Source organism: Protopterus annectens, chromosome 14.part0, assembly GCF_019279795.1.
Source record: "Protopterus annectens isolate FY-2018-M chromosome 14.part0, PAN1.0, whole genome shotgun sequence".
NCBI lineage: Eukaryota > Metazoa > Chordata > Ceratodontiformes > Protopteridae > Protopterus > Protopterus annectens.
Window position 1 is genome coordinate 113,604,297 of NC_056748.1, and position 16,663 is coordinate 113,620,959.

Sequence of the window (16,663 nt, forward strand, 5' to 3'; positions counted from 1 at the left end):
ACCTAGCTTATGAGCCAACATCCATAACCTAATGATAACAAAGTCACCCTCATGGACACTAGAAATAAACTCTTTCTGGTACTTTCCCGATGAGTGCACTGTACCACTTAAAAGATTTTGTCACAATAGGAATATTCCAACAGGTTGCCAATAAATTTCTCTTGGTCTATCATCAAATGCTACATCAGTGGCCTAAAACGTTTTTTTTTTCACTTTGTTATATTGCACTCACAATATAGAATTTCTAAAATACCTTTTTTTTTTTTTTTTTATTACTGAAACCTCATTCCAAAGTACACATTTTGGAGAACTACATTGCTGAAAATTTGTATGCAAGTTTATTTCTTTCTTTTTTTTTCCTGAAAATTCAATCCAAAGTGTACATTTTAGAGTTATTTTTCAAACATTTTGCATTGAAGTTTCTATTTTTTTTTGTACTGATAATGAATCCAGACATGTTGCTGACAATTTTTTATGGATGTTTTTGCTCAGATGCTTTGTTGTAAGTGTATCCTTGTATTCTCAAAGTCCCTAAACATTCCCAAATGTATTTGTTTTGCTTGTTCTGTTCTTACAGATTTGCTTTCTTGATAAATAAAGTAATTTGTAGGCAAAGACAACTGCTGTTAATAATTACAGTGAAATTTCTTTAGATGAGAAAAGCAATATATGAGTGTACTGTACCAGATGAACTGTTACTTGCCTTTCAGTGATATCTTTATAAAAATGGCTTAATGGAGCAATGTTCTTTTTGCAAAATTGCAATAAACTTCTTGTGAAAAGCAAAACAATATGTGTGGGAAAACAGTCTACAGAGAGATATATATTAATGTCAAATTACTGTCAGCTTTGCTTCAGTAGAGTATGATTCATCTTTAACTGGCACATTCTGTTATTCCCCATGAAATGTTAAACTTATTTAAGTACCAGCAGAAGTGGGTTTACAGTTGCTAAAAAACAATACATTTTACACATCCTTATTCAGCAGGGCCTTCTAAAGATAGCTAAGTAGACAACATGAATTCAGAAATAGTCAAAGCATTTATCAGATTCTAGTAATTAAGCTGAAAAGTGTTCTTGCAATACCTTGTAAACAGATTTGTTGTGCTTTTAGAGTACATATGCAAGTATTATGTTCAGGGAATATGTTCAATAATTTCAAACATGAGACCCCACGGACTTATGTAACTCACAAACCAGTACAATTCATGGTGAGGAAAGCTAGTAAGCTACATTTCCAAATGCACTACTTTTTGTTGTGATGATTTAGCCCTTAGCTGAATGTAGTGCTCCTCATGCAAACCCTATATTTGTTTTAATTTGAGACCAGAGACATCATTGCTGAGATTCTTGTAAAGGAGTACTTCAGAGTCCCATATGAACAGTACGGCCAACGATGGATCACTGATGTGCTGCATATCTCATTTCCCTGGGTCGTTTATGTTGCTCACCTTAATGATAGGTATAATTAATCAGATTTATATATATTTTTGCATTCTATCTGTGTATGCATTCTACATGGCCTGGGATTGCCTAATATAAAATCATGCTGGCTTAGTTCGATGACCTAGAGAAAAAAATAAGACAATGAATAAAACTATAAATAAAACCATACTATTTCAAAAACATTAAGACACATATCACTTGCATGTCTGAGGATGTGTCTCAGTGCATGGGAAGAAGGATTAAGGCAATTCTAAATGTTGCAGCTGACAATTATTTTACTCGTTTGCTTGTTTGTCTGTATTTGATTAATGGAGTAGAGCATTCATCAGAAATAACCAGTTGCAGGTCAGTCAAGAATACAGGCACAATAACAGGGCAGCATATATATACACTTTATTTAATTTATTTTATTTGGCCTTTGATAACTGGGAAAGTCCAATTCAGCCAGTGGCCCATGTTCAGCGGATGCCTAGGGAGAAAAATTCCACAACAGATTCCAAACCATTTAAATAGTACTTGATGAATAATTATATACAAGGGAGAAAATCCCTGCAACATATTAGATATTTTTTCAATGAATTGGTAAGAAAGCCTCCAGAAAAAAAACACACATAAAAACATTTTACAGTAGCTGATGCAAGCAGAGAGAGAGAGAGAGGGAAAGAGAGAATCCCCACAATAGATAAAGAACCAGTAGACTGAAATAAATCTATAGAATATTAATAGGAGAAATTGCTATCAATAATACAGCATCTACTGCATGTACAAGAAACTTTGCAGTAGTGGATAGCCTATATCAAGTAAATTAGTGCATAGTTATTCAAAATACCAACTGTATTTCTAATAATATATGGAGGTGAGAAATGGCAGAGTATTCTGCAGTAAAAAATAGACAAAGGAATAGAATGGGATGAGGAGGAGTAACAATCAGGAGGGACAATATAGGACACGGGGAGAGAGTCGATTATTATTAGAGAGAAAGGAATGTTATCGGAGGATATGAGAGAGGAAAATAAATAGTAGTAAGTGCTGGCTGAAGAGGTACAAGAGTGTACATTAGTAGTCTGGTACTATCATCCCAAAAGAGGTTAATATGTGTGAAACACTCAAACAAGAAAATAATACTCAAAAGCAACATCGGTAGAAAATTGTGTAAAAAAAAAAATATATATATATGTGTGTGTGTGTGTGTGTGTGTGTGTGTGTGTGTGTGTGTGTGTGTGTGTGTGTGTGTGTGTGTGTGTGTGTGTGTGTACATACATATTTATATAAAGAAGGAACAGCAATAGAGCAATCAGCAATGAAAAGACATGACATGATGACAAGGAGAACAAGCGGTATCTAAGGTGAGAAGGTGAAGGAGTGGTAGTTAGAGAAGGCCTGATGAAGGATAATATACACTGGATATTTTATGTAAATTAGTAAGTGCCTATTAGTAAAGAGTGGGGTTAACTCTCTGGAGTAATGACAGATAGCTTTGGTGTTATGTAATCAACTAGCTGCAAACAGCACACATTGTTTAGTAATTAGGTGAGTAACAGATAATCTAGTAAAAAATTATCAACAAATCTGGAGAAATAGTTCCAACACATTGACATGTATTTTGATATCATGGCTTTGTACTTTTCTAGAAGAGTCATTTGTGTAGATTAAGTAGCCAGGTTAATGTATTAGAAAAAAATTAACAGATGACACACATATCAGCTTACAATGATTATTATTAATTTTAGTATAATCAACTTTTCTATCTCAAAGTAAGTGTATCTACTTTCTGAAGGGCATACTATCCTTAGAATTCACTTCACTTCTGCACAGATCTACGAGTATCTGCAAACTGGAAGGCAAGGTACTCATTCATGCAGATAGTACTACTGAGTTGCTTCTGAAAAGTAACTTGTTCTTAATTGGTTTAATGCATTAACAAATTAATAAAAGTAATTATACTGGGGAAATCTTTCAGAGTTGAACTGAAATATGGTATGGTAGCTTCTGTTGTTGCCCTTTGCAAAAGAGGTGATAAGAAGAGCAAGCATAACAGTTCAGGGTGAAACTTGTGACAAAGCATACATTTGGGTGTTGTGACATGGGCAGATATGAACTAGGGGTAAAATGGTGGAAGATAGATGTGAATATCAACATTTTTTTAACACTTCCAGTGCTTGAATGTGGAGATGGAAGCATTGCAAACAGAGCTGAGTGAAGTCCTGAAGGGGGTTACAGTGTATCAAGATATAGCAGCAGTGGTCAGAGGAAGAGTTAAACTATTAGAGCACATTGTTTGTTACCTGGAAGTAGAATGGAATGAGCTACAGCAAACCATGAATTCACTAGGTACAAAATATAAGGGCGTAGAGAGCAGAAGCAGGAGAGAAAATATACAGGCAATCTGGCTCAGGATGGTACTAGAAGGCTAAGACCGTACTGCCTTTATGGAATAATGGCAGAAAGTGTCATTGGTAGAGGTTTCATACATAGGCTGTCAGAATGAAGGGGCACATAGAATGGAAGGCCCTCTACTACAGACATATTTTGATGCAGTGTGAAACTGCATAGTAACAGATACAGAAAGTGCTGCTTTGGAATGGGGCAGTGAGGAAAGGGTTCTAGAGAGCAGATATGCAAAGAGGGGTTATGGGTGCATGGAAAAATGGTGATTATTTGTTACAGTGTAAGTTCAGTTCCATTCATGCATATGTGGTACACAGCTCCAAGGGATGGCGGAAAAAAGTAATGTGACTTAAAAGAAGTAGTATCACTTGGTTCTGATAGAGCAAGAGAAGGGGGCAGCTCAGAAAATAAGGACAGATTCCCACTGAAGGATAACAAACAAATTAGAAAAAATCATGGGCAGATTGGCAGATATTTGTCAAACAGAAAAAAAAGAAGAGAGAAAAACTGGACTGGAATACAGAAAGAGTCTTATATGTAGCTTAAGGTCCAATGGTGAGATTCTGAAGTTTGGCACCTGTGTCTTTAATGGACACAGGCAGCCTGTATATGGTTCATCTCCCAGGCCCCTGCTTGTAAATATTTTATCTCCCAAGCCCCTGGTTATACATGTCAAGGGTACCAGAACTTATCAGAGATTTCTGATTCATGGCTAGGCTTAAAAAGGCCCTTGTGGTCATTAGCCTAGTAAACACCTATGAACCTAATTAGTTTAACATGCATTATGTTTACTAGACAGTGTAGCAATTTGTGTGTGTGTGTGTGTGTGTGTGTGTGTGTGTGTGTGTGTGTGTGTGTGTGTGTGTGTGTGTGTGTGTGTGTGTGTGTGTGTGTGTGTGTGTTATAAGTAGTACATTTTTCTTTTTCACTGGCTGTGCTTAAGATGTTTATATAGTTAATGGAAATGTTCATTCACTAGACGTTGGGTGTTTTGTGCTGCTGTGCTATCCCTATTGTACTAAATTATTGTACAAAAATGCAGCCCTGATTCTTTCTGTTACTGTGGTCCCTTTCTGCCTTTTTAACTCAAGGTGTTTTGGCAGGCAGGTCAAAATAAAAATAGTACAATTTGCACATCCATTTGGACTTCCAATCCTTGGATGCAGAGGTGCAACAGAGATGTGTATAGTATGCATGTTATCAATGAGTTCTTGCCAGATACATATATTATACTTGATATGTTAACATCCTGTTGTGTATTCTGAGTGTATTTTGTGGCAACTATATTGGAGTATGATATATTATGCACACACTGTACAAGCATGCAATGTTACCACAATCAAATGAATATGACTACAAGGTCAATTAAAATAACATCTTTCATTGATAAATGAAGGCAGCTATTTTGATTTATACTCACAGTACAGTAATTAACCACAATTCTGATAAGATGTAAAAATGTCTGATGTGATAAATCAGGTAAACAACACAGAAGAGACATGACTGTTATCTAGTGGTAGCATATTAAGTACCACACTCGCCAATCCAAAAATGCCTTCATGCTACCTCAGTATTAATATTGGTATTTTCAGTGGTCATTAAATGTAGCATAGCTAGGGTAGGGCGGAAAGGGCAAGTGCCTTGGGCCCAAAGTGTTAGGGGGTTTGATTGGACATTTGATCCTGATGACTTTTTCCTGATTTTAAATGCCTGTATTGCATTTGTGGTCAAAACTGAGCATTGCAGTCCTCCATGTCTGGTCTAAACTGTAGCAACCTGCTTGTTACAAAACAATCAGTTTGCTACAGTTTAAAAGAAAGAGAATTTTTCTTTTTCTTTTATTACAAATTGAAATATGAGTACTGTAGTATTCCATGGATGATAAAAACTGCAATAACTACTTGCTGCATTTGTAGCAAGCAATTTGTTACAGTTTAAAAGGAAACAAAACATGTTTCCTGCATTTTTAAACTATAACATGAGAGCTGTAGCACTCTGTATGTGTTATAAACTATAGCAACTGCTTGCTTCAAACGTCACAAGTAGATTGTTAAATTTTAGACAGAAGGCTTTTTTCTGTATCTTAAGTGCTCTAGCACTCTATGTTCACTGTATATAAGTTGTAGTTAAAAGATGTTGGGCCGGATTCACGAAACCTCCGTGTAAGACTTAATATGTCTTACTCAGAGGCTGCAGTTGAATGGTATGACATCAGCGTGCCATGAATATTCATGAGGGCATGCTGACTCATCCGTAACTCTTACACGGACTGAGTAGGCAAGCAGGGGGCATGTCCAACTGCTGAGCAGTCTAAAAGTCCGCGCCCCTGCAAGGTTTTAAAAAGCATAGTGTCAACAGACAAGAGCGAGTTCACTCAAATGTACTTGCACCCAACACCACACTCCCTGACACTGTAAACCCCCATCACAGTTATAAAACGTAACAAATAAATATATTTTTTTAAATCCATGATATAGCTGCCCGTATTTGCGCTTGTTTGCGCGGGTGTGCCCATTGGTTAACCACAGTTAGCAATTGTGACACTGAAGAGCATATAAGAACTATGTATGCAAATTAATCCAAATAGCATAATGGTAGAGCGTATGCACAAAGAAAAGGCATTCACGGTTTGAGTCCCAGCACTCCCCTTCTTATTTATGTTTTAAATCAGTATTTGAAATAATACCAGACAAATATGATTAAAATGTTATTAAAAGCAGTGACATGGCCAATGTATCAGCGAACAAAATATATATTTTGAAAAGACCCAGATATATAATAGCCTGCCATTAAGCAACATTTTACACAGCTAAACAGAGGTGCCCATAGTTGAATAGCACTATACCCATCTAAGCAAAGGTACCCATAGTTTACTAGCACTTTCTGCAGTTAAACAGAGTTGCCCATAGTTTAATAGCACTTCACCCAGCTAAACAGAGTTGCTTATAGTGTAATAGCGCTTTACCCAGTGCAATAGAGTTGCCCAAAGGTGAAAAGCACTTTACCCAGTGCAATGTGTTTGCGCGGACGTGCGCGCCATGCCAACCAGGGCACCGGGGAGCAACATAGAGCTAGGTTGCTTAAACGCAGCCACATCCCCTAGCCTGTCCAGACAGTATTAAAATAAAAGAGTGACAAGGGTCGAATCCAGGACCCTGTGCATCATAATCAAACCACAGAACCACTAATTAAGAGAAACAGCCACTATTAGTATACATATGCATAGAAATGGTAGATTAACCATTACTAAGCAGGTCTGCAGTCAGCTTAGAATTCTCAAAAATGGCCAATCACAAAAAAGTGCAGGAAATGCGGCACATTTAAGTCCCATAAGCGGGAATACTCGCCATAACTGATTGTGGTACCCACTTGCAGTCAGGATGGCTGGTGTTGGAGAAGGTAATCGCTTTAGAGCGCAAAGGTGGAGCATTGAGGAGTCTAAATATATGGTTTGGCTCCTAGTCCACCAACATGAAGGCCGACTCATGCAGGGCCAGGTTCAATGGGGAGCGTACAAGGCAGAGGCGTGGAACCAGTTGGCACATGATCTTACCAGTGTCACAGGCATTCCCAGGACTGGTGAGCAGGTCCGTCACCACCATGCAGACCTGAAATGTCGAAAGGAGGACCAACTGAACCGTTGGATCCAGGAGGCTCGTTATATGCCCAATGCCCCATTACTGAGTAAGTATCCATGTAATTAAGTATGTAAGAAATGCTATCCTAGCCTATAGTATGTATATGTATGTTCCAATATCCCCTTCATTTATATTACAGCTGCAGGTGTTCGTTCCACGAATCGGCAAGCCTATGCTGATAGGCTGTTAAGGCTGCGCCACCAGGCAGGTTAGTAATTATTCAGCTGGTATTACTATAGAATATAAGTGAGACAGCCTGTAAAAGAGTTCAGTGTTGTAAACCAGTGATAAAGGTCAAATAAGCCTAGAATAAAGCTTCTGTTAGTATTCTAAGATCAGATAAGTGATGCAGCCTGAAAAAGAGTATTATAATACATTAATAAAGAGTAAAAAAGTCTCAAATAGAGTTTCCACCTGTATTGTAATATCAGATAACTGCTTCAGCCTGAAAATTAGTGTTCTAATCCATCAATAAAGGACAGACAAGTCTTGAATACATCCTTGTATATACTGTCATTTGAAATAAGTGAGTCAGCTGGAAAGGATTGTTGTAAGCCAGTAATAAATGTTAATAAAGCCTCGAATTAAGTTCCATCCTGAAATGTAAATTTAAAATAAGTGAGAGAGTGTGAGAAAGAGTTTGAAGCTACCAATAAAGGTGTAAGAAGTCTGGAATAAAGATTTTCTGCATGCAGTACATAATGAAATGAATGAGACAGCCACAACCAAAAAGTGAAATGTTTTTAATAAAGTACAATACCTGGACTGTGTCCGTCCCACATTTTGGATATGTTGTTGTACCCTTGCATTATGGAGATAGTATGGATGTATGAAATGCTGAACATCCACAGTTGTCTAGGCCCATATAAACTGGCTGATGGGAATGCCAGTATCTCAGAGGAATATTTATAGTCCTCAGCTGTTTCATGTATAATATGTACATGTTAATCCGGTACATGAGCAGCTTGTGCTTGTGATCCCACAAATGTCAGTGTGTTGCTAGAACTGTACGTGACTGTTCAAATGTAGCAGGATACTTTACCTGAACACAGCCAGATATGAACATATATGAATACAAATGGTATGTATATTAATGTAGCAGTAACATCTCCATCACCAACATTTCTAAGGTTACATACAGGGAACTGTACTAATACATGTAGGGGATATATATCTGCAGCTAGTAGGAATGTACAGTATACGTATAGGTATTTTAAGTTGTTAATGTAATATTTTACCATCTTATGTTATGTTCACAAATGATGCCATTCCACACCAAACTGGGTATGTCTATTCACAATTAATTCATATGGATATCTGTCCTGTTGGTTTATACATATCTGCTTGTATGTTGATGCATGTGCCCTGTTCACATATCCAAACCTGATGGCCCGTTGCTACCAATCAAACCCGCATGCTGTTGGAATGTCCACTGTTGTTCTAAATATGCATGTGTTATGCTTGCTGTTCAACGTTTGGAATTCATGTGTGTTTAGTTAATGGGAATACTAATGCATGCTGTTACAACTAATTTGGAATGGTGTTGTTTGTTACTAACCCAAAATGCCATTAAATACTGCTAAACATAGGACAACAGGGAAGGCGGGTCCCAGCGGACCCACCTCTCCCACCTCAGCTGGCGATTGCACCTGGCACCAATGCCCAGCCTGGGATCTCCTCCTCTGGTGGCCCTGTGCCACCTTTGGGTGGAAACGCTGCAGGGGATGGGGCTCACCCCCCCTCTACAAGCGTGGCCGGAGGACAGCGTCCATTCACCCTCCAAAGGGTCCGGGCTGTGGTGCATAATGAGATCAGGCGTTCTGTGACTGATCCAGCTTGAGGTGAGAGTGGCGCAACTCACGGGTGTGCCTGCCCCTCCTATCCAGCCCCCAGCACAGCCTCAGCCTGGACTGTGAAGGCACAGTGGTAACTGCCCATGGGTGAAGATCTCAGTTCCACTGTTGCCATCTGTGGGCTCATGGGCTTGCGATATCCAAGCATCCATCCCTGTCAATTTTGTGTACCCACCACACGTGTCATACTCTGCCCCTGTATGCGTCTTGTTTGTCTTGTCTGTTAACCTCCCCAACCCACCTCCCTCAATATTCCTACTTCCTTTACCTCACATTCCACTCCTATCTGGAAAAAAAAAAAAAAGGGCAATCTGTGCCCGCAAAAAAAATTACGCCCCATACATAGCTGCCCATTTCGCACACATGTCTGCTGGACATGTAAACTGATAATTACAATTGGCTGTACAACATACTTTGTTGTCCTCACTCCTCTCTCAGGGGTGGAAGGTTTCAAATTTCTCTCTAAATTTCTAACATATGCACAGCTGTTGCTGGTAAAGAATTGGGCAGCAATGGGCCTTCCCTACATCCTTCCTGCACATCCCGAGCTTGTTTTCCTACTGTCCTACCCGCTTTGTGCCCCGTTTTTCAGCACTTTCCTATTTCCCCATTTTCTTTTCTTTAAAAGAAATTAGCACGGGTGTTAGCGTGAGTAAGCACTTTTAAGCAGTAGTCAGCGGGTATGCGCTTGTGTGCGCTTAGCTAAGCGTCACACAAACTCGCGCAAACCTGCTTACAACTGCTTAAAAGTGCCTTAGTCACTCTGAATGACAAGGCCTATAGTCTGCTCATCAGCAAAATAAAATACCCCTGTCAGTCTCGAACCCCAGACCTTGGACACACTAGACTGCATGAATTACCACTGAGCCACAGCAGATATACAATAACTTGGTGCTGTAATAAATATATCATGCATTACTATGAAGGAATGTAAAGTGAAAAAAGGAATGCCATAACACAAATCTTGTACTGTGGGCCTTAACCAGCAGGTGTTGTTGAATTGCATGACATGACTGTGAAAAGAGAATCAGCCATGCTAGTAGGGAATAAGGTTACAGTAGCAGCTTACAAACCCCACACAGTATCAGGGCAGGATAAACACTGGCATATTTGCATAGGTCACAGGCCAGGCCTCCCAATGGGTTGGGAGGGTGGCCTAATGGTTAAGGTGTTTACCTTACAAACACAAGGTACAGGGTTCGAGTCTCACAAGAGATAATTGGCTAGGCTTAAAATGGCTCGCAAGGGCAGTTAGCTTAGTACTAATCTATGAACCTATGAACAGTGACTGCTCTACAGTGATGACCCTGATTTGTAAACAAATGTTAGCTGTGCCCCTCTGGCTCCCTGTGAAATGTACTAACAGTAGGCAGAAAGGTGTTGAATCTCCCTTAATAACAAATGTCAATAAGTGAGAGTAGACACTGCTTGCACATCAGAAAAGGTGTAGTAATAGAAATGCTCTGAATCACCAAAAGTCTGAACTGCAAAATGTCTGAACTATATGACAGGTGTATCCCAGTTATATGTACCTTTCCCTGAAGCTGTTCAAATATATACATGAGAGTATCTGAGGCCTGAAAGAGTCAGAAACACACAGGCATATCAGCTTGTCTGCTGTTACACACTCTGCAAATAGCTGTAGAATGAATCCCACAAGCATGCCCTTATGTAGAAGTACAACACAGAAATAGCAAAGGATGTAGCCATGTACTGCTAGCAACCACCTGTGACAATGCCATTGTTCAGGTGCTGAAAAGACTGCTGTGGTGCACAGTCAAAGAATACTAGGCTGACTTCTGTCTACCATCTGGATATGTCCACAGGTGGGAGCTACTCAGACAGACTACAAGCCTTCATAGACTTACAGGTACACAGCAACTCTGCATGTTCAGTAAGATAAACATCACACGATAATAAATAATGCACACTGCAGTTCTGCACCCCTACCCAAAGGTACTATATACCTGTGTAGTGAGGCACAACCAAGGGTGTAGGTAGGCATACACAGTACAGAAATATGTCCAGTCATCCTGATCAGACTGTGCTAATGCCAACACAAACCACAAACTGTTCAGATGTGAGTAATGTACTAATGACAGTATAGCAGTTCACAAACAGTCCATGTGCCTGATATTCATAATTGGTAGTACAACATACTTAGATGTCCTCACCACTCTCTCAGGGGTGGAAGGTTTCAAATATCCCACCTAATATATTGCATATGCACAGCTGTTGCTGGTAAAGAAATGGGCAGCTATGGACATTCTCCACACCCATCGTGTACATCCCAAGCTAGTTTCCCTACTGTCTTCCCCTCTTTGAGCACCCTTTATCACCACATTCCTATCTCCCCATTTACTTTTCTGTCAAAGACATAAGCGTGGGGGTTAGCGGGAGTGAGCACTTGTAAACAATAGTAAGCGGGTTTGCACCAGTGTGCACATGTGTGTGCCTAGCTTAGCATTGCTAAGATATGATAAGCTCCGCCAAGCTTAGCTTACTATTGCTAACATAAAATAAGCTAAGCTAAACTTAGCTTAATATTGCTAAAATACACCAAGCTGAGCTAAGAGTCGCTTAGCATCACTAAGCGTCGCACAAACCCGCACCAACTCGCTTACAACTGCTTCAAAGTGCCTTTGTTACTCTGTATGACAAGGCCCTTGTATTGCTCAGCAGCAAAATAAAATACCCTTGTCAGTCTCAATCCCCACACCTTGGACTCACCAGTCTGCATGATGGACCACTAAGCCACAACATATATACAATAACTTGGTGCTGAAAGAAATATAACATGCATTAGAAGGAGTGCATGTAAAGGGAAAATAGGAAAGCCATAGGAATACATTGCAATAAAGAAATATGACATGCATTACAAGGACTGAATGTAAAGGGAAAATAGGAAAGACATAGGAATACATTGCAATAAAGAAATATGACATGCATTACAAGGACTGGATGTAAAGGGAAAATAGGAAAGCCAAAGTAATACATTGCAATAACTACTGTTGTATGCCAGTTAATTCCCTAATTCCAAAGGAAAGCACATACTCCCATGTATCCAGTGTTAGCATTAGGAGGTGTGAGTAAACTTACACACTGAGAAGAGTGTATTTGAAGAAGCAACAGTCAGGTTTTAGTACAACATGCATTTCACTGGCTACAACCCAGCTTCAGATATGAGACATATACCAACCTTCTGACTGACACAACAGTGTCCACAGAAAACAAGCATGGTCCCCACCTTGCAAAACTGAAAGGCCTATGCCTACCTAACCTATCATTTTATAGCAGTGTCCTGAAATCACACTGAGAACTGCAATTACCACACAGCAGGCTGCATGCAATAACTAAATGGTGGGCACCAATTGGTGCAGAGGCCATCACATGCACATGCGCAGATACCTACAAAAGCAGCTTGTACCTGCTGTCCACACATGCAATAATATCATTGCAGCAACTGGAGAGAGAGAGAGCAAGCTAGAGAGACAGACAGACAGACAAACAGTTGGAGAGACCAAACCAAAAAAACAAAACAGAGGTGGTTGGAGACACCGACCAACCAAAACAAAAATTATAACAAGCAGAGGCAGTGGAGGACACCAACCTAAATGAATAAAAATAAAAAAACATCAACAGTTACAACAGACTGAGGTGAGACATACAAAGGTAAGGTATGTAACACAGATGTATTTGCTGGCATCCAAATGATGTGTCTGAAGGGTACTCTACATTCTGTGAACACTCCTTATGTGTTAGCAGTCCGTATCTAAATGTATATGCAGATGTGCATAGGGCAAGGGACATATTGCAACTGTTAGTGAAGGCTGGACATATATATGTATTTGAAGGTTGCTATGTGCACATATCTATATAGGTTGTAGTGTGTGGCATCGAAAACAGCAAGCAGTGCAGGTATATGTCATGTGGTGGTTAAATGCTGTGGGACTGAGTTACAGCCAGTGAGCTCTGCTACGGCTATACGGCCTGAGGATAGTGAAATGCATTCTGCACAACACTGTGCAATATTATTACATAATCATATGCCTCACAACTGTTCCATAATTGATTTTCCCATCATGAAATGCGGCCAGTATATCTGCATATATGTGCATGTATATGTACAGCACAGCAGTGGCTGTTTACAAGTATGTGTGTATATATATATATATATATATATATATATATATATATATATATATATATATATATATATATATATATATATATATACACACATATCTATATATATATATATATATATATATATATATATATATATATATATATATATATATATACACACACACACACACACACACATATATATATATATATATATGCATATATATATATATATATATTTACCCATATATATACATATCTATGCATATACATATATATGCATTTATGTATATATATATATATATATATATATATATATATATATATATATATATATATATATATATATATATATATATATATATATATATATATATATATATATATATATAGATATATAGATATGTAGATATATAGATATATACATATATAGACATATATAGAGATATATAGATATATACAGATATATATGGATATCTATGGATATATATAGATATGTATATATATATATATATATATATATATATATATATATATATATATATATATATATATATGTATATATACATATATGCATATAGATATATATAGATATGTATATATAGAGTGATATATAAATGTATATGTATATAAATATTCATATATATATATATATATATATATATATATATATATATATATATATATATATATATATATCTATAGTGAGAGAGGGAGACCCAGGGTCAGATGTATTGCAACAGGTGCCTGGTGACCAAGGCATGGCCTGAACACCAGTGTTGATACTGCAGTGCCATACCCCAATTCCAAAACACTTTACCCACTAACTACCAGATAGGTGGTTGCCTGGCTAACACTGAAGGTGTCAGAAGAAAACATGGGACACAGGTGGACAGTAGCCTCCCCTTTGAGATTCACAGATATTCCTCTGACAGACGAACAGATGCTATATATGGCAGTTAACTGATATCTGTACTGTATAATGTTAAGTGTGCCACATGACTTGCTCACCCATATCATTTACTTGTCTTCCAGGCTAATGGCTCATCACAGGAACCCCTGCTACACAGCTGCAGAGGAAAGGGAAATCCACCACAGCCTGGTATAGCACTATACCCTGCTGTTTTCAAGGGCCAGCCAGCACCAGCAGGTGTGTACTGCACTGTGGCAAGAACTTGTTCGTTGGGTAAATGACATAGGCATGCATAACTGGACATATGAGCAGGGATACCATTACTGCAGTGATTTAATCAGACATGTCCAGTGGCGTGTGTCTGATATCCAGACAGCAGCTTGCCACAGGTTGTGGGTGGCCATACATCCCCTCCTCACCAGAGTGGAGGAACTGCTGCTAACTGTGGTGGCCCCTGGCCTACAGCAACAACAACATCACACATGTGTCATCATGGAGGCTGGAGCCACCCAGCATAGTGACATGGAGCATGCAGGTAACATGCTCTAGCTGTAGACTATTGTTACCTGTATTGTTAGATTATGCATGTGTGAGATGTGTACTGTGTTTAGCAGTTGTGCTGCCTATTGTGTGCAATACTGATAATTTGAAGAGTATCTGTACACCTACGCCTGTTGTTCTACTGTAGTTTAGAACACTCACAGTAGCAATGCCACAGGTGTGGCCACTGACAAACTGTGTCATATTCTTGCAGGTCCCTCTGGTGTGACAGCAGGGCAGACGTTACATGCTGGTGAGTGTGTTAACACTTTAAACTTAGTATTGAACTGTGCATGTCATAGGTGAGGTGTAGGCCATGTACACATAACACACATATGCATAATGCATGCTGTGCATGTTTGCTGTGAGACGTGAAACATCTCAGTAATGTCAGTAGCTGCCTCACTCACATGCAATGCACAGAGCATCAGACACAAATATGGCAACACTGTACTGCACATTGGATAGGCATAGTTGACACACATGTTCACAACATAACACGTTTGTCATATGCAGTACACCTCAACATGCTACACATAGTGTAACTGGACACCCGCTGGCAGGTGACACTTCAGTATCCCACATGTCATCCACACACCACACATACCATACCTGAGGGGTAGGGGCCTAGCATGGGGCTGTGCAACACTCCTGAATACATAACACAGTCATGTTAGGCAATGCTCCCTATTGGACACCTCACACACCCTTGTGCAATGTGGCTGTGTAATTGTGAACTTAGCCACAGCACTGCGGTTCAGGTACAGATTGCTAGGCGGTGGTCTAGCACACTTTAATGGCCTTGAGTGACCACATGATGCATGATGATGATGGCTAATGGTACTACACCCCATACTGCCACAATGGCCATGTCCAGGATTGGTATCCCATCACGTATACATGCACCACCCATCCCATGTGTGTACATAGCATGCATGTGCTATACCTGTGTCCACAATTATCTGCTACAGACACAGACACTACAATCAGACATGGAAATCCATGTGACACACAGATAACACACGCAGCCATGGTATATATACCTGTGCGTGATGGTGCACAGGACATTGCAGAGCTTATAATACTTGCACAGATATGTCGTGTCCTTGTACACATTGTGTTCCAGGTTGTAGGCAATCACTGAACATGTACACACATGCACCACAGCCATGTACACTGTCAGCAACTATGGCTGTCTACACTCACACTGCATGGACTTGAGCAACACTTATTCTGCATGCTGACATGCGTACGTGACTGTTTGCCTTATGATACTGTCACCCACCTTCAACCAGTATTGAGTATGATTTGGATTTCTGTTGTGTGTGTGTGTATCTGCTGTAGTGAGGAGTGTGCATGTGTTCCTTTGTGCATGTGTTCCTGTGTGCATGTGTTCCTGTGTGCATGTGTGCATGTGTGCATGTATTCATGTGTTCATGTGTGCATGTGTGCATGTGTTCATGTGTTCATGTGTGCATGTGTGAATGTGTGCATGTGCAGACCGTAATGTGTGTTTCCTGTCTTCCTCTCGCAGGTGCTGAGGTAGGGCTTGGCGAAAGCAGCAGGCAACCTGAAGCCACTGCCACAGATAGTGGTGATGATGAAACATGTATTTTGGCACAGGGAGATTTGACAGGGTCTGTCGTTGGTCCACCAATCAACAGTACACAGCGTTCAACCCCATCTATGCGCACACTCATACTGCCATTACATCTCTCACCACCAATGGCCATAGGGGAGGGACAGCATATAGTTGG